This window comes from Triticum urartu, chromosome 3A, assembly GCF_056163025.1.
Source record: "Triticum urartu cultivar PI428250 chromosome 3A, HENAU_Tu73, whole genome shotgun sequence".
In the NCBI taxonomy this organism is placed as follows: Eukaryota; Viridiplantae; Streptophyta; class Magnoliopsida; order Poales; family Poaceae; genus Triticum; species Triticum urartu.
The window spans coordinates 661,782,143-661,801,911 of NC_141875.1; the positions used below are offsets into that span (position 1 = coordinate 661,782,143).

General features: G+C 41.6%; 1 non-coding gene across 1 annotated transcript; it reads right to left on the reverse strand.

Moving 5' to 3' along the window:
• Positions 1-19,226: 19,226 nt before the first annotated feature.
• On the reverse strand, positions 19,227-19,300 carry TRNAF-AAA (transfer RNA phenylalanine (anticodon AAA)). Its single transcript has one exon. It is a non-coding gene; the product is annotated as a tRNA-Phe (tRNA).
• Positions 19,301-19,769: the final 469 nt, after the last annotated feature.

A 19,769-nucleotide genomic window follows, 5' to 3' on the forward strand; every position in this document is an offset into this window, starting at 1 on the left:
TAGTTGTTCTTGAATATTACCTTGGGGTGCCTTGGGCATCCCCAAGCTTAGGCTCTTGCCACTCCTTATTCCATAGTCCATCGAATCTTTACCCAAAACTTGAAAACTTCACAACACAAAACTTAACAGAAGACTCGTAAGCTCCGTTAGTATAAGAAAATAAATCACCACTTAGGTACTGTTGTGAACTCATTATAAATTAATATAGGTGTAATATCTACCGTATTCCAACTCATCTATGGTTCATACCCTCCGATACTACTCATAGATTCATCAAAATAAGTAAACAACACATAGAAAACAGAATCTGTGAAAAACAGAACAGTATGTAGTAATCTGGATCAAACGTATACTTCTGGAACCCCAAAAATTCTAAAATAAATTTCTGTACATGAGGAATTTATCTATTAATCATGTGCAAAAAGAATCAACTAAGTAGCACTCCTAGTAAAACATATTAGCAAATCTCGTGAGCGCTAAAGTTTCTATTTTTTTACAGCAAGATCGCAAAAACTTTCCCCAAGTCTTCCCAAAGGTTCTACTTGGCACAAACACTAATTAAAACATAAAACTCAATCATAATAGAGGATAGATAAATTATTTATTACTAAACAGGAACAAAAATCAAGGAACAAAAATAAAAATTGGGTTGCCTCACAACAAGCGCTATCGTTTAACGCCCCTAGCTAGGCATGATGATTTCAATGACACTCACATATAAGGTAAGAATTGCAACATAAAGAGAGCATCATGAAGAATATGACTAGCACATTTAAGCCTAACCCACTTCCTATGCATATGGATTTTGTGAGCAAACAACTTATGGGAACAATAATCAACTAGCATAGGAAGGCAAAACAAGCATAACTTCAAAACTTTAAGCACATAGAGAGGAAACTTGATATTATTGCAATTCCTACAAGCATATGTTCCTCCCTCATAATAATTTTCAGTAGCATCATGAATGAATTCAACAATATAACCATCACAATAAAGCATTCTTTTCATGATCTACAAGCATAGAAAATTTACTACTCTCCACATAAGCAAAGTTCTTCTCATGAATAATAGTGGGAGCAAGCTCAACAAAATAATTATCATGTGAGGTATAATCCAATTGAAAACTAAAATCATGATGACAAGTTTCATGGTTATCATTATTATTAATAGCATACAAGTCATCACAATAATCATCATAGATCGCAACTTTGTTCTCATAATCAATTGGAACCTCTTCCAAAATAGTGGATTCATCACTAAATAAAGTCATGACCTCTCCAAATCCACTTTCATAATTATCACAATAATATTCATCATCCTCCAAAATAGTGGGATCATTACTTCCTAAAATTTACACTCTTCCAAACCCACTTTCATCAATATAATCATCATAAATAGGAGGCATGCTTTTATCATAATAAATTTGCTCATCAAAACTTGGGGGACAAAAAATATCATCTTTGTCAAACATAGCATCCCCAAGCTTGTGGCTTTGCATATCATTAGCATCATGGATATTCAAGGAATTCGTACTAACAACATTGCAATCATGGTCATCATTCAAAGATTTAGTGCCAAACATTCTAATGCATTCTTCCTCTAGCAACTGAGCACAATTATCGGAATCCTTATTTTCACGGAAGACATTAAAAAGATGAAGCATCTAAGGCACCCTTAATTCCATTTTTTGTAGTTTTCTTTTATAGACTAAACTAGTGATAAAACAAGAAACACAAAGATTTGATTGCAAGATCTAAAGATATACCTTCAAGCGCTAGCCTCCTCGGCAACGACGCCAGAAAAGAGCTTGATGTCTACTACACAACCTTATTCTTATAGACGTTGTTGGGCCTCCAAGTGCAGAGGTTTGTAGGATAGTAGCAAATTTCCCTCAAGTGGATGACCTAAGGTTTATTAATTGGTGGGAGGCATCGGATGAAGATGGCCTCTCTCAAACAACCCTGCAACCAAATAACAAAGAGTCTCTTGTGTCCCCAACACATCCAATACAATGGCAAATTTTATAGGTGCACTAGTTCGGGGAAGAGATGGTGATACAAGTGCAATATGGATGGTAGATATGGGTATTTGTAATCTGAAAATATAAAAATAGCAAGGTAACTAATGATAAAAGTGAGCGTAAATGGTATTGCAATGCTAGGAATGTCGGAGTAATCGACCACGGGTACCCCGAGGACGGCAAGACGATATTTCAAGACATCGGGGCTAGCAAAGTCCCTCAGTCCGACTGTCCGGCCGCTCCTGCGGGCTCCCCGTCCGACTGCTCTGCCTGGCCGGCTGCCGACTACCGGCTACCGACTACGCCAACCAGCCGGCTGCCGACTGCACCAACCAGCCGGCTGCCGACTGCAGACCGAAGCGACATCGACAAGACACCGACGAGACGGCCATACCTTGGACGAGACAACCGTACAGCAACGATATCATCTACAGTGTATCTGTCCCTGGGCGCTGTTTTATAAAGTGCACCAGGGACAAAGAGACATGCACATCATGTACATGGGCATGGTGCCCCATGCCCACTTGCCCCCCACGCCACTACCTAGCTTAGGTAGTAAGCTACCACCATGCCTATATAAGGCACGCATCCATCAATCCATCCAGGGACACACACACAAACTCACGGCCACAAGCCATGGCCATACATGGCCGGCCACTAGCATGCCTCGAATAGGCATATACCAGATCAGATGCACTGGTCACTGATCCCAGATACAGCTCCAGGAGCACTTTGTACTGCCCGATGTACACCCCAGATAGATACACTCAGACATGCAGCAGTAGGAGTATTATCTCTACGGAGAGCTCCGAAGCTGGGTAAACCACCGCGTGCTACTCGCATACCCGCTCCCAGGCCTATCAGCAGCAGTCTTACCCACACACTAAGCCCTTGTGGCATCTGTTGACTCGCAAGCCCCCGTGAGAAATACCACGACAAGGAAACAAGGCCTAGGGTTCATACTTTCACTAGTGCAAGTTCTCTCAACAATAATAACATAATTGGATCATATAACTATCCCTCAACATGCAACAAAGAGTCACTCCAAAGTCACTAATTGCGGAGAACAAATGAAGAGATTATTGTAGGGTACGAAACCACCTCAAAGTTATCCTTTCTGATCTATCTATTCAAGAGTCCGTAGTAAAATAACATGAAGCTATTCTTTCCGTTCAATCAATCATAGAGTTCGTACTAGAATAACACCTTAAGACACAAATCAACCAAAACCCTAATGTCACCTAGATACTCCAATGTCACCTCAAGTGTCCGTGGGTATGATTATACGATATGTATCACACAATCTCACATTCATCTATTCAACCAACACAAAGAACTTCAAAGAGTGCCCCAAAGTTTCTACCGGAGAGTCAAGACGAAAACGTGTGCCAACCCCTATGCATAAGTTCACGAGGTCACGAAACTCGCAAGTTGATCACCAAAACATACATCAAGTGGATCACGTGATATCCCATTGTCTCCACAGATAAGCACATGCAAGACATAAATCAAGTGTTCTCAAATCCTTAAAGACTCAATCCGATAAGATAACTTCAAAGGGAAAACTCAATTCATCACAAGAGAGTAGAGGGGGAGAAACATCATCAGATCCAAATATAATAGCAAAGCTCACGATACATCAAGATCGTTCCAACTCAAGAACACGAGAGAGAGAGAGAGAGATCAAACACATAGCTACTGGTACATACCCTTGATACCTCTTGAGCACTGCATTGGATTTCCCCAAAGAGGAAGGGATGATGCAGCAAAGTAGCGTAAGTATTTCCCTTAGTTTTTGAGAACCAAGGTATCAATCCAGCAGGAGGTTGCGCGTGTGTCCCTAGTACCTGCACAAAACAAATAACTCCTCGCAACCAACGCGATAAGGGGTTGTCAATCCCTTCACGGTCACTTACGAGAGTGAGATCTGATAGATATGATAAGATAATATTTTTGGTATTTTTGTGGTAAAGATGCAAAGTAAAATAAAGGCAAAGTAAAAGCAAAGGAAATAACTAAGTATTGGAAGATTAATATGATGAAGATAGACCCGGGGGCCATAGGTTTCACTAGTGGCTTCTCTCAAGAGCATAAGTATTCTACGGTGGGTGAACAAATTACTGTTGAGCAGTTGACAGAATTGAGCATAGTTATGAGAATATCTAGGTATGATCATGTATATAGGCATCACGTCCGAGACAAGTAGACCGACTCATGCCTGCATCTACTACTATTACTCCACTCATCGACCGCTATCTAACATGCATCTAGAGTATTAAGTTCATGAAAAAGAGTAACGCCTTAAGCAAGATGACATGATGTAGAGGGATAAATTCATGCAATATGATAAAAAAACCATCTTGTTATCCTCGATGGCAACAATACAATATGTGCCTTGCTGCCCCTACTGTCACTGGGAAAGGACACCGCAAGATTAAACCCAAAGCTAAGCACTTCTCCCATTGCAAGAAAGATCAATCTAGTAGGCAAAACCAAACTAATAATTCGAAGAGACTTGCAAAGATAACCAATCATACCTAAAAGAATTCAGAGAAGATTCAAATATTGGTCATAGATAATTTTGATCATAAACCCACAATTCATCAGTCTCAACAAACACACCGCAAAAAGAAGATTACATCGAATAGATCTCCACAAGAGAGGGGGAGAACATTGTATTGAGATCCAAAAAGAGAGAAGAAGCCATCTAGCTAATAAATATGGACCCGAAGGTCTGAGGTAAACTACTCACACTTCATCGGAGAGGCTATGGTGTTGATGTAGAAGCCCTCCGTGATGGATGCCCCCTCCGGCGGAGCTCCGGAACAGGCCCCAAGATGAGATCTCGTGGATACAGGAAGTTACGGCGGTGGAATTAGGGTTTTGGCTCTGTATCTGATCGTTTGGGGGTACGTAGGTATATATAGGAGGAAGGAGTACGTCGGTGGAGCAACAGGGGGCCCACGAGGGTGGAGGGCGCACCTGGGGGGAGGGTAGGCGCGCCCCCTACCTCGTGGCCTCCTCCTTTGTTTCTTGATGTAGGGTCCAAGTCTCGTGGATCATGTTCGGCGAAAAAATCACGTTCCCGAAGGTTTCATTCCGTTTGGACTCCGTTTGATATTCCTTTTCTTCGAAACCCTAAAATAGGCAAAAAAACATCAATTCTGGGCTGGTCCTCTAGTTAATAGGTTAGTCCCAAAAATAATATAGAAGTGGATAATAAAGCCCAATAATGTCCAAAACAGTAGATAATATAGCATGGAGCAATCAAAAATTATAGATACGTTGGAGATGTATCAAGCATCCCCAAGCTTAATTCCTACTCGTCCTTGAGTTGGTAAATGATAAAAACAGAATTTTTGATATGGAATGCTACTAGGCATAATTTCATTGTAATTCTTCTTAATTGTGGCATGAATATTCAGATCCGAAAGATTCGAGATAAAAGTTCATATTGACATAAAAATAATAATACTTCAAGCATACTAACTAAGCAATTATGTCTTCTCAAAATAACATGGCCAAAGAAAGTTCATCCCTACAAAATCATATAGTTTAGTCATGCTCCATTTTCGTCACACAAGAATGCTCTCATCATGCACAACCTCGATGACAAGCCAAGCAATTGTTTCATACTTTAGTAATCTCAAACCTATAAACTTTCACGCAATATATGAGCGCGAGCCATGGACATAGCACTATGGGTGGAATAGAATATGATGATGGGGGTTATGTGGAGAAGACAAAAAAGGAGAAAGTCTCACATCAACGAGGCTAATCAATGGGCTATGGAGATGCCCATCGATTGATGTTAATGCAAGGAGTAGGGATTGCCATGCAACGGATGCACTAGAGCTATAAATATATGAAAGCTCGTCAAAGAAACTAAGTGGGTGTGCATCCAACTTGCTTGCTCACGAAGACCTAGGGCACTTGAGGAGGCCCATTGTTTGAATATACAAGCCAAGTTCTATAATGAAAATTCCCACTAGTATATGAAAGTGACAAAACAAAAGACTCTATCATGAAGATTATGGTGCTACTTTGAAGCACAAGTGTGGGAAAGGATAGTAGCATTGCCCCTTCTCTCTTTTTCTCTCATTTTTTGGGCCTTCTCTTTTTTATGGCCTTTCTATTTTTTATATTCCTCAATTGGGACAATGCTCTAGAAAATGATGATCATCACACTTCTATTTATTTACAACTCAATGATTACAACTCGATACTAGAACAAAAGATGACTATATGAATGCCTCCGGCGGTGTACCGGGATATGCAATGAATCAAGAGTGACATCTATGAAAATTATGAACGGTGGCTTTGCCACAAATACTATGTCAACTACATGATCACGCTAAGCAATATGACAATGATGAATGTGTCATGATAAAAGGAATGGTGGAAAGTTGCATGGCAATATATCTCGGAATGGCTATGGAAATGCCATAATAGGTAGGTATGGTGGCTGTTTTGAGAAAGATATAAGGAGGTTTATGTGTGAAAGAGCGTATCATATCACGGGGTTTGGATGCACCGGTGAAGTTTGCACCAAGTCTCAATGTGAGAAAGGGCAATGCACGTCACCGAAGAGGCTAGCAATGATGGAAGGGTGAGAGTGTGTATAATCCATGGACTCAACATTAGTCATAAAGAACTCACAGACTTATTGCAAAAATCTACAAGTCATCAAAAACCAAGCACTACACGCATGCTCCTAGGGGGATAGATTGGTAGGAAAAGACCATCGCTCGTCCCCGACCGCCACTCATAAGGAGGACAATCAAAAAAACACCTCATGTTTCAAATTTGTTACATAACGTTTACCATACGTGCATGCTACGGGACTTGCAAACTTCAACACAAGCACTTCTAAAATTCACAACTACTCAACTAGCACGACTTGGATATTATTACCTCCATATCTCAAAACAATCATCAAGCATCAAACTTCTCTTAGTGTTCAAAACATTCATAGGAATTTTTTTACTAATCTTGAATACCTAGCATATTAGGATTATTTAAGCAAATTACCATGCTATTTAAGACTCTCAAAATAATCTAAGTGAAGCATGAGAGATCAATAGTTTCTATAAAACAAATCCACCACCGTGCTCTAAAAGATATAAGTGAAGTACTAGAGCAAAACTATATAACTCAAAAGATATAAGCGAAGCACATAGAGTATTCTAACAAATTCCAAATCATCTATGGCTATCTCAAAAGGTGTGTACAGTAAGGATTATTGTGGTAAACTAAAAAGCAAAGACTCAAATCATACAAGACGCTCCAAGCAAAACACATATCATGTGGTGAATAAAAATATAGCTCCAAGTAAAGTTACCGATAGAAGTAGACGAAAGAGGGGATGCCTTCCGGGGAATCCCAAAGCTTTGGCTTTTAGGTGTCCTTATATTATCTTGGGGGTGCCATGGGCATCCCCGAGCTTAGGCTCTTGCAACTCCTTGTTCCATAATCCATCAAATCTTTACCCAAAACTTGAAAACTTCACAACACAAAAATTAAAGTAGAAAATCTCGTGAGCTTCGTTAGCGAAAGAAAACAAAATACCACTTCAAGGTACTGTAATGAACTCATTATTTATTTATAGTGGTGTTAAACCTACTGTATTCCAACTTCTCTATGATTTATAAACTATTTTACTAGCCTAGGTTTATAAACCAAAGAGAAGTTGAAATACATTAGGTTTAACACCAGTATAAATAAATAATGAGTTCATTACAGTACCTTGAAGTGGCCTTTTGTTTTCTTTCACTAACGGACCTCACGAGTCTACTTTGAGTTTTGTGTTGTGAAGTTTTCAAGTTTTGGGTAAAGATTTGATGGATTATGGAACAAGGAGTTGCAAGAGCCTAAGCTTGGGGATGCCCATGGAACCCCCAATATAATCTAAGGACACCTAAAATCCAAAGCTTGGGGATGCCCCGGAAGGCATCCCCTCTTTCGTCTACTTCTATCGGTAACTTTACTTGGAGCTATATTTTTATTCACCACATGATATGTGTTTTGCTTGGAGCGTCTTGTATGATTTGAGTCTTTGCTTTTTAGTTTACCACAATAATCCTTACTGTACACACCTTTTGAGATAGCCATAGATGATTTGGAATTTGTTAGAATACTCTATGTGCTTCGCTTATATCTTTTGAGTTATATAGTTTTGCTCTAGTACTTCACTTATATCTTTTAGAGCACGGTGGTGGATTTGTTTTATAGAAACTATTGATCTCTCATGCTTCACTTAGATTATTTTGAGAGTCTTAAATAGCATGGTAATTTGCTTAAATAATCCTAATATGCTAGGTATTCAAGATTAGTAAAAAAATTCCTATGAATGTTTTGAACACTAAGAGAAGTTTGATGCTTGATGATTGTTTTGAGATATGGAGGTAATAATATCCAAGTCGTGCTAGTTGAGTAGTTGTGAATTTTAGAAGTGCTTGTGTTGAAGTTTGCAAGTCCCGTAGCATGCACGTATGGTAAACGTTATGTAACAAATTTGAAACATGAGGTGTTTTTTTGATTGTCCTCCTTATGAGTGGCGGTCGGGGACGAGCGATGGTCTTTTCCTACCAATCTATCCCCCTAGGAGCATGCGTGTAGTGCTTGGTTTTTGATGACTTGTAGATTTTTGCAATAAGTCTGTGAGTTCTTTATGACTAATGTTGAGTCCATGGATTATACACACTCTCACCCTTCCATCATTGCTAGCCTCTTCGGTGACGTGCATTGCCCTTTCTCACATTGAGACTTGGTGCAAACTTCGCCGGTGCATCCAAACCCCGTGATATGATACGCTCTTTCACACATAAACCTCCTTATATCTTTCTCAAAACAGCCACCATACCTACCTATTATGGCATTTCCATAGCCATTCCGAGATATATTGCCATGCAACTTTCCACCATTCCTTTTATCATGACACATTCATCATTGTCATATTGCTTAGCGTGATCATGTAGTTGACATAGTATTTGTGGCAAAGCCACCGTTCATAATTTTCATAGATGTCACTCTTGATTCATTGCATATCCCGGTACACCGCCGGAGGCATTCATATAGTCATCTTTTGTTCTAGTATCGAGTTGTAATCATTGAGTTGTAAATAAATAGAAGTGTGATGATCATCATTTTCTAGAGCATTGTCCCAATTGAGGAATATAAAAAATAGAAAGGCCATAAAAAAGAGAAGGCCCAAAAAATGAGAGAAAAAGAGAGAAGGGGCAATGCTACTATCCTTTCCCACACTTGTGCTTCAAAGTAGCACCATAATCTTCATGATAGAGAGTCTTTTGTTTTGTCACTTTCATATACTAGTGGGAATTTTCATTATAGAACTTGGCTTGTATATTCCAACAATGGGCCTCCTCAAGTGCCCTAGGTCTTCGTGAGCAAGCAAGTTGGATGCACACCCACTTAGTTTCTTTTGTTGAGCTTTCATACATTTATAGCTCTAGTGCATCCGTTCCATGGCAATCCCTACTCCTTGCATTAACATCAATCGATGGGCATCTCCATAGCCCATTGATTAGCCTCATTGATGTGAGACTTTCTCCCTTTTTGTCTTCTCCACATAACCCCCATCATCATATTCTATTCCACCCATAGTGCTATATCCATGGCTCGCGCTCATATATTGCGTGAAAGTTTATAGGTTTGATATTGCTAAAGTATGAAACAATTGCTTGGCTTGTCATCGGGGTTGTGCATGATGAGAGCATTCTTGTGTGACTGAAATGGAGCATAACTAAACTATATGATTTTGTAGGGATGAACTTTCTTTGGCCATGTTATTTTGAGAAGACATAATTGCTTTGTTAGTATGCTTGAAGTATTATTATTTTTATGTCAATATGAACTTTTATCTTGAATCTTTCGGATCTGAATATTCCTGCCACAATTAAGAAGAATTACATTGAAATTATGCCTAGTAGCATTCCACATCAAAAATTATGTTTTTATCATTTACCTACTCGAGGACGAGCAGGAATTAAGCTTGGGGATGCTTGATACGTCTCTAACGTATCTATAATTTTTGATTGCTCCATGCTATATTATCTACTGTTTTGGACATTATTGGGCTTTATTATCCACTTTTATATTATTTTTGGGACTAACCTATTAACCGGAGGCCCAGCCTAGAATTGTTGTTTTTTTTTGCCTATTTTAGGGTTTCGAAGAAAAGGAATATCAAACGGAGTCCAAACAAAATGAAACCTTCGGGAACGTGATTTTCTCGCCGAACATGATCCAGGAGACTTGGACCCTATGTCAAGAAACAAAGGAGGAGGCCACGAGGTAGGGGGCACGCCAACCCCCCCCCCCCCAAGCACGCCCTCCACCCTCGTGGGCCCCCTGTTGCTCCACCAACGTACTCCTTCCTCCTATATATACCTACGTACCCCCAAATGATCAGATACGGAGCCAAAACCCTAATTCCACCACTGGAACTTCCTGTATCCACGAGATCCCATCTTGGGGCCTGTTCCGGAGCTCCGCCGAAGGGGGTATCCATCACGGAGGGCTTCTACATCAACACCATAGCCTCTGCGATGAAGTGTGAGTAGTTTACCTCAAACCTTCGGGACCATAGTTATTAGCTAGATGACTTCTTCTCTATTTTTGGATCTCAATACAATGTTCTCCCCCTCTCTTGTGGAGATCTATTCGATGTAATCTTCTTTTTGCGGTGTGTTTGTTGAGATCGATGAATTGTGGGTTTATGATCAAGATTATCTATGAGCAATATTTGAATCTTCTCTGAATTCTTTTATGTATGATTGGTTATCTTTGCAAGTCTCTTTGAATTATCAGTTTGGTTTGGCCTACTAGATTGATCTTTCTTGCAATGGGAGAAGTTCTTAGCTTTGGGTTCAATCTTGCGGTGTCCTTTCCAAGTGACAGTAGGGGCAGCAAGGCACATATTGTATTGTCGCCATCGAGGATAACAAGATGGTTTTTTTAGCATATTGCATGAATTTATCCCTCTACATCATGTCATCTTGCTTAAGGCGTTACTCTGTTTTCATGAACTTAATACTCTAGATGCATGCTGGATAGCGGTCGATGAGTGGAGTAATAGTAGTAGATGCAGGCAGGAGTCGGTCTACTTGTCTCGGACGTGATGCCTATATACATGATCATACCTAGATATTCTCATAACTATGCTCAATTCTGTCAATTGCTCAATAGTAATTTGTTCACCCACCGTAAAATACTTATGCTCTTGAGATAAGCCACTAGTGAAACCTATGGCCCTCGGGTCTATCCTCATCATATTAACCTTCCAATACTTAGTTATTTCCTTTTCTTTTCACTTTGCCTTTATTTTACTTTGCATCTTTATCACAAAAATACCAAAAATATTATCTTATCATATCTATCAGATCTCACTCTCGTAAGTGACCGTGAAGGGATTGACAACCCCTTATTGTGTTGGTTTCGAGGAGTTATTTGTTTTGTGCGGGTACTAGGGACGTGCGCGCAACCTCCTACTGGATTGATACCTTGGTTCTCAAAAACTGAGGGAAATACTTACGCTACTTTGCTGCATTATCCTTTCCTCTTCGGGGAAATCCAACGCAGTGCTCAAGAGGTAGTAATGATTTGAGCAGATATAGGTATATCTACTTAATGAAACATAAGTCTGAAACATTTGAAAAGTTCAAAGAATTTCAGAGTGAAGTGGAAAATCATCGTAACAAGAAAATCAAGTTTCTAGGATCTGATCGTGGAGGCGAATATTTGAGTTATGAGTTTGGACTTCATTTGAAACAATGCGGAATAGTTTCGCAACTCGTGCCACCTGGAACACCACAGTGTAATGGTGTGTCCGAACATCGTAATCGTACTTTACTAGATATGGTGTGATCTATGATGTCTCTCACTGATTTACCGCTATCATTTTGGGGTTACGCTTTAGAGACAGTTGCATTCACGTTAAATAGGGCACCATCTAAATCCGTTGAGACGACACCTTATGAACTATGGTTTGGCAAGAAACCCAAGTTGTCATTTCTTAAAGTTTGGGGCTGCGATGCTTATGTGAAAAAACTTCAACCTGATAAGCTCGAACCCAAATCGGAGAAATGTGTCTTCATAGGATACACAAAGGAGACTGTTGGGTACACCTTCTATCACAGATCCGAAGGCAAGATATTCGTTGCTAAGAATGGATCCTTTCTAGAGAAAGAGTTTCTCTCGAAAGAAGTGAGTGGGAGGAAAGTAGAACTTGACGAGGTAATTGTACCTTCTCCCGAATTGGAAAGTAGTTCATCAATGAAATCAGTTCCAGTGATTCCTACACCAGTAAGTGAGGAAGCTAATGACAATGATCATGAAACTTCTGATCAAGTTATTACCGAACCTCTTAGCTCAACCAGAGTAAGATCCTCACCAGAGTGGTACGGTAATCTTGTTCTGGAAGTTATGTTACTTGACCATGACGAACCTACGAACTATGAGGAAGCGATGATGAGCCCAGATTCCGCAAAATGGCTTGAAGCCATGAAATCTGAGATGAGATCCATGTATGAGAACAAAGCATGGACTTTGGTTGACTTGCCCGATGATCGGCAGGCCATACAGAATAAATGGATCTTTAAGAAGAAGACTGATGCTGACGGTAATGTTACTGTCTACAAAGCTCGACTTGTTGCGAAAGGTTTTCAACAAGTTCAAGGAGTTGACTACGATGAGACCTTCTCACCCGTAGCGATGCTTAAGTCCGTCTGAATCATGTTAGCAATTGCCGCAATTTATGATTATGAAATCTGGAAAATGGATGTCAGAACTGCATTCCTTAATGGATATCTTAAAGAAGAGTTGTATATGATGCAACCAGAAGGTTTTGTCGATCCAAAAGGTGCTAACAAACTGTGCAAGCTCCAGCGATCCATTTATGCACTGATGCAAGCCTCTCGGAGTTGGAATATACGCTTTGATAGGGTGATCAAAGCATATGGTTTTATGCAGACTTTTGGAGAAGCCTATATTTACAAGAAAGTGAGTGTGAGCTCCGTAGCATTTCTGATATTATATGTAGATGGCATATTGTTAATGGGAAATGATACTGAAATTCTGAATATCATAAAAGGATACTTGAATAAGAATTTTTCAATGAAAGACCTCGGTGAAGCTGCTTATATATTGGGCATCAAGATCTATAGAGATAGATCAAGACGCTTAATTGGACTTTTACAAAGCACATACCTTGATAAAGTTTTGAAGAAGTTCAAAATGGATCAAGCAAAGAAAGGGTTCTTGCCTGTATTACAAGGTGTAAAGTTGAGTCAGACTCAATACCTGACCACTACAGAAGATAGAGAGAAAATGAAAGGTGTTCCCTTTGCTTCAGCCATAGGCTCTATCATGTATGCAATGTTGTGTACCAGACCTGATGTGTGCCTTGCTATAAGTTTAGCGGGGAGGTACCAAAGTAATCCAGGAGTGGATCACTGGACAGCGGTCAAGAACATCCTGAAATACCTAAAAAGGAATAAGGATATGTTTCTCGTATATGGAGGTGACAAAGAGCTCGTCGTAAACGGTTACGTCGATGCAAACTTTGACACTAATCCGGATGACTCTAAGTCACAGACCGGATACGTGTTTTTACTAAATGGAGGAGCTGTCAATTGGTGCAGTTCCAAGCAGAGCGTCGTGGCGGGATCTACGTGTGAAGCGGAATACATAGCTGCTTCGAAAGCAGCAAATGAAGGAGTCTGGATGAAGGAGTTCATATCCGATCTAGGTGTCATACCTAGTGCATCGAGTCCAATGAAAATCTTTTGTGACAATATTGGAGCAATTGCCTTGGCAAAGGAATCCAGATTTCACAAGAGAACTAAGCACATCAAGAGACACTTCAATTCCATCCGCGATCGAGTCAAGGAGGGAGACATAGAGATTTGCAAGATACATACGGATCTGAATGTTGTAGACCCGTTGACTAAGCCTCTCTCACGAGAAAAACATGGTCAGCACCAAGACTCCATGGGTGTTAGAATCATTACAATGTAATCTAGATTATTGACTCTAGTGCAAGTGGGAGACTGAAGGAAATATGCCCTAGAGGCAATAATAAAATTGTTATTTATATTTCCTTATATCATGATGAATGTTTATTATTCATGCTAGAATTATATTACCGAAAACTTAGTACATGTGTGAATACATAGACAAACAGAGTGTCACTAGTTTGCCTCTACTTGACTAGCTCGTTGAATAAATGATGGTTATGTTTCCTAACCATAGACATGAGTTTTCATTTGATTAACGGGGTCACATCATTAGAGAATGATGTGATTGACTTGACTCATCCATTAGCTTAGCTCGATGATCGTTTAGTTTGTTGCTATTGCTTTCTCCATAACTATACATGTTCCTATGACTATGAGATCATGCAACTCCCGAATACCGAAGGAACACTTTGTGTGCTACCAAACGTCACAACGTAACTGGGTGATTATAAAGGTGCTCTACAGGTGTCTCCAATGGTGTTTGTTGAGTTGGCATGGATCAAGATTAGGATTTGTCACTCCGATTGTCGGAGAGGTATCTCTGGGCCCTCTCGGTAATGTACATCACAATAAGCCTTGCAAGCAATGTAGCTAATGAGTTAGTTACAGGATGTAGCATTACGGAACGAGTAAAGAGACTTGCCGGTAACGAGATTGAACTAGGTATTGAGATACCGATGATCGAATCTCGGGCAAGTAACATACCAATTACAAAGGGAACAACATATACAGTTATGCGGTTTGACTGATAAAGATCTTCGTAGAATATGTACGAGCCAATATGAGCATCTAGGTTCCGCTATTGGTTATTGACCGGAGATGAGTCTTGGTCATGTCTACAAAGTTCTCGAACCCGTAGGGTCCGCACGCTTAACGTTCGGTGACAATTGATACGTCCTTTTTGCGTCATGCTTTTATATCGATATTTATTGCATGATGGGCTGTTATTACACATTATATCACAATACTTATGCCTATTCTCTCTTATTTTACAAGGTTTACATAAAGAGGGAGAATGCCGGCAGCTGGGATTCTGGGCTGGAAAAGGAGCAAATATTAGAGACCTATTCTGCACAGCTCCAAAAGTCCTGAAACTCCACGGAAGACGTTTCCAAATATATAAAAAATACTGAGAGCAAGAACTTCACCAGGGGGGCCACACCCTGCCCACGAGGGTGGGGGCGCGCCCTACCCCCCTAGGCACGCCCCTACCTCATGGGCCCCCTTGTGGCCCTCCAGTGACCATCTTCTGCTATATGAAGTCTTTCGATGGAAAAAAAATGAGAAGCCATCTTCTCGGACGAAACTCCGCCGCCACGAGGCGGAACCTTGGTGAAACCAATCTAGGGCTCTGGCGGAGCTGTTCTGCCGGGGAAACTTCCCTTCGGGAGGGGGAAATCATCGCCATCGTCATCACCAACGCTCATCTCATCGGGAGAGGGCAATCTCCATCAACATCTCCATCAGCACCATCTCCTCTCAAAACCCTTGTTCATCTCTTGTATCCAATTCTTGTCTCCTAGTCCGGGATTGGTGCTAGTAGGTTGCTAGTAGTGTTAATTACTCCTTGTAGTTGATGCTAGTTGGTTTAATTGGTGGAAGATCATATGTTCAGATCCTATATGCATATTAATACCCCTCTGATTATGAACATGTTTATGCTTTGTGAGTAGTTACGTTTGTTCCCGAGGACATGGGAGAAGTCTTGCTATGAGTAGTCATGTGAATTTGGTATTCGTTTGATATTTTGATGAGATGTATGTTGTCTCTCCTCTAGTGGTGTTATGTGAACGTCAACTACATGACACTTCACCATTGTTTGGGCCTAGAGGAAGGCATTGGGGAGTAATAAGTAGATGATGGGTTGCTAGAGTGACAGAAGCTTAAACCCTAGTTTATGCGTTGCTTCGTAAGGGGCTGATTTGGATCCATATGTTTCATGCTATGGTTAGGTTTACCTTAATACTTTTGTTGTAGTTGCGGATGCTTGCAATAGAGGTTAATCATAAGTGGGATGCTTGTCCAAGTAAGGGCAGTACCCAAGCACCGGTCCACCCACATACCAAATTATCAAAGTACCGAACGCGAATCATATGAGCGTGATGAAAACTAGCTTGACGATATTCCTATGTGTCCTCGGGAGCGCTTTTCTCTATATAAGAGTTTGTCCAGGCTTGTCCTTTGCTACAAAAAGGATTGGGCCACCTTGCTGCACTTTATTTACTTTTGTTACTTGTTGCTCGGTACAAATTATCCTATCACAAAACTATCTGTTACCACATATTTCAGTACTTGCAGAGAATACCTTGCTAGAAACCGCTTATCATTTCCTTTTGCTCCTTGTTGGGTTCGACACTCTTACTTATCGAAAGGACTACGATAGATCCCCTATACTTGTGGGTCATCAACGATCGGTAATATGAGTTTATGTGTTTTGATGCACCGAAGGTAGTTCTGAGTCCCGGATATGATCACGGACATGACGAGGAGTCTCGAAATGGTCGAGACATAAAGATCGATATATTGGATGACTATGTTTGGACTTTGGAAGGGTTCGGCGCAAGTTCGGATGAATACCGGAGTACCGGGGGGTTAGCGGAACCCCCCGAGGAGTGTAATGGGCCTCATGGGCCTTAGTGGAGAAGAGGAGGGGCGGACAGGGCAGGCCACGCGCCCCTCCCCCTCTACTCCGAATTGGACAAGGAAGGGGGGCGGCGCCCCCCTTTTTCCTTCCCCTTCTCTCCTCCTTCCTTCCCTCCCACTCCTACTCTTGGAAGGGTTGGAGTTCTACTCCTGGTGGGAGTAGGACTCCCCTTGGGGCGTGCCTAGGCGGCCGGCCTCCTCCCCCTCCTCCACTCCTTTATATACGGAGGAGGGGGCACCCCATAGACACACAAGTTGATCATGATCTTTTAGCCGTGTGCGGTGCCCCCCTCCACCATAATCCACCTCGGTCATATCATAGCGGTGCTTAGGTGAAGCCCTGCGTCGGTAGCTTCATCAACACCGTCATCACGCCGTCGTGCTGACGGAACTCTTCCTCGAAGCTCTACTGGATCGTGAGTTCGTGGGACGTTACCGATCTGAACGTGTGCAGATCGCGGAGGTGTCGTACGTTCGGTACTAGGATCAGTCGATCGTGAAGACGTACGACTACATCAACTGCGTTGTCATAACGCTTCCGCTTACGGCCTACGAGGGTACGTAGACGATACTCTCCCCTCTCGTTGCTATGCATCACCATGATCTTGCGTATGTGTAGGAAAATTTTGAAATTACTGCGTTCCCCTACATAGACATGCCCGAGACACGTCTCCGGTCAATAACCCATAGCGGAACATGGATGTTCATATTGGCTCCCACATATTCTATGAAGATCTTTATTGGTCAAACCGCATAACGATATACGTTGTTCCCTTTGTCCTCGGTATGTTACTTGCCCGAGATTCGATCATCGGTATCTCAAATACCTAGTTCAATCTCGTTACCGGCAAGTCTCTTTACTCGTTCCGTAATGCTACATCCCGTAACTAACTCATTAGCTACATTGCTTGCAAGGCTTATATTGATGTGCATTACCGAGAGGGCCCAGAGATACCTCTCCGATAGACGGAGTGACAAATCCTAATCTCGATCTATGCCAACTCAACAAACACCATTGGAGACACCTGTAGAGCATCTTTATAATCACCCAGTTACGTTGTGATGTTTGATAGCACACAAGGTGTTCCTCCGGTATTCGGGAGTTGCATAATCTCATAGTCAGAGGAACATGTATAAGTCATGATGAAAGCAATAGCAATAAAACTAAATGATCATTTATGCTAAGCTAACGGATGGGTCTTGTCCATCACATCATTCTCTAATGATGTGATCCCGTTCATCAAATTACAATACATGTCTATGGACAGGAAACTTAACCATCTTTGATTAACGAGCTAGTCAAGTAGAGGCATACTAGGGACACTCTGTTTTGTCTATGTATTCACACATGTACTAAGTTTCCGGTTAATACAATTCTTGCATGAATAATAAACATTTATCATGATATAAGAAAATATAAATAACAACTTTATTATTGCCACTAGGGCATATTTCCTTCACCCCGATCACCGACCCTTAGTGCTAAGTCCGCCCCATTCCAGCAACACTCGGGGACCCCGTTTTCCATATAGTTGACAACGTGGATCCTGTGGCTGCCAAGTGGTGTGGGGTGTCCGGTGCTACTAGCTAGCGATGCCAACGATGGAGGGTGAAGGTGGTCCCTATGTAGCGGTGAAACACCATTGCACCCGGAAGGTGCCTCGCAGGCCATACGAGTGCGGTGTATCTCTTGCGATGCAACTTATGCAACAACGATGGTGGTAGCAATAGGAGCAGGGCCGCGGCATGTCTTCGCCGTCGCCTATTCGGCATGCCCCTGAGCGTGATGACGCAGCGACAACGATGCCATGTGATGGGAAGTTTGGGCTATGTTGGTGCAAGACATGCTTCTTTCTCTTGTTGTCTAGTCCTTGACGCGTTTGGACAACTATTCAACATAGTATGACATGGTTCCTGTGCATCGTTTGTTCGAAGTGGTATGTGTGAAGTTAAAGCCGCTTGGCCAGAAAGAAGTGATGACGATAACATTGTCAACAACCTCAATGACATCCTCTCCTTGATGATGTGTGTGGATCTTGTGAGTAGCCAGATCAGCTGGTGTGCCATTTTTATGAGCGTGTTATGACGGTTTTTGTCTGGGTTTTTGTAAAACTATGTAAAAAATTAAAATATACCATCAGGTGGCTGATGTAGCACAACAATGACATTAGTAGTGGATGCCGACGTCGTTTACACCTCGGCTCGCCGGGGCTGCGACAGGCCGATAGATGGCGCTCCATTGTTCGGCAAAGAAGTGGCGGTTTAATCAGCACTTCTTCCGTAAGGAAATATAAGAGCAACAAATGAATGGATATTGATTCTGAGATAGCTTGATTGACCGACGGCTGGGTCTGCTGCTTCCTTTTCTTGCCCTTAAAAAGGGAAGCTTCGACTTTGTGCATCTATATTGTCACAAAGGGTGTAAAACAAAAAAAAAAGGGTGTCAAACAAAAAGGGTGGGTCGAACACGCGAGTGAAGGGTGTCAAAATCAAAACGATGACAAGTGAAGGAAAGAAAAAGTTGAATTTGCGATGAGCATGGATCGAACACGCGACCTTCAAATCTTTAGTCTGATGCTCTCCCAACTGAGCTATCCACCACCCGGAGGGATGTTTTCCCCGGTAGAACAGCTCCGCCGGAGTCCTAAATTGGTTCTGCCCAGGTTCCGTCTCGAGATGGCAGCGCTTCGTCCCGAAAGCTTCCTTCTGATTTTTTTTCCAGGTCAAAAACACACTATATAGCTAAAGATGGGCACCAGAGGCCTGCCAGGGGGCCCACAAGAATGGGGGCGTGCCTAAGGGGGTAGTGCGCGCCCTCCACCCTTGTGGCTGGCTGGTGGCCCCCCTCTGGTACTTTCTTCGCCCAGTATTTTTTATATATTTCAAAAATATGCTCCGTGAAGTTTCAGGACTTTTGGAGTTGTGCAGAATAGGTGTCTAATATTTGCTCTTTTTCTAGTCCAGAATTCTAGCTGCCGGAATTCTCCCTGTTCGTGTAATATAAAATAAGAGAGAAAAGGCATAAATATTGTGATATAATGTGTAAGAACAGTCAATAATACAATAAATAT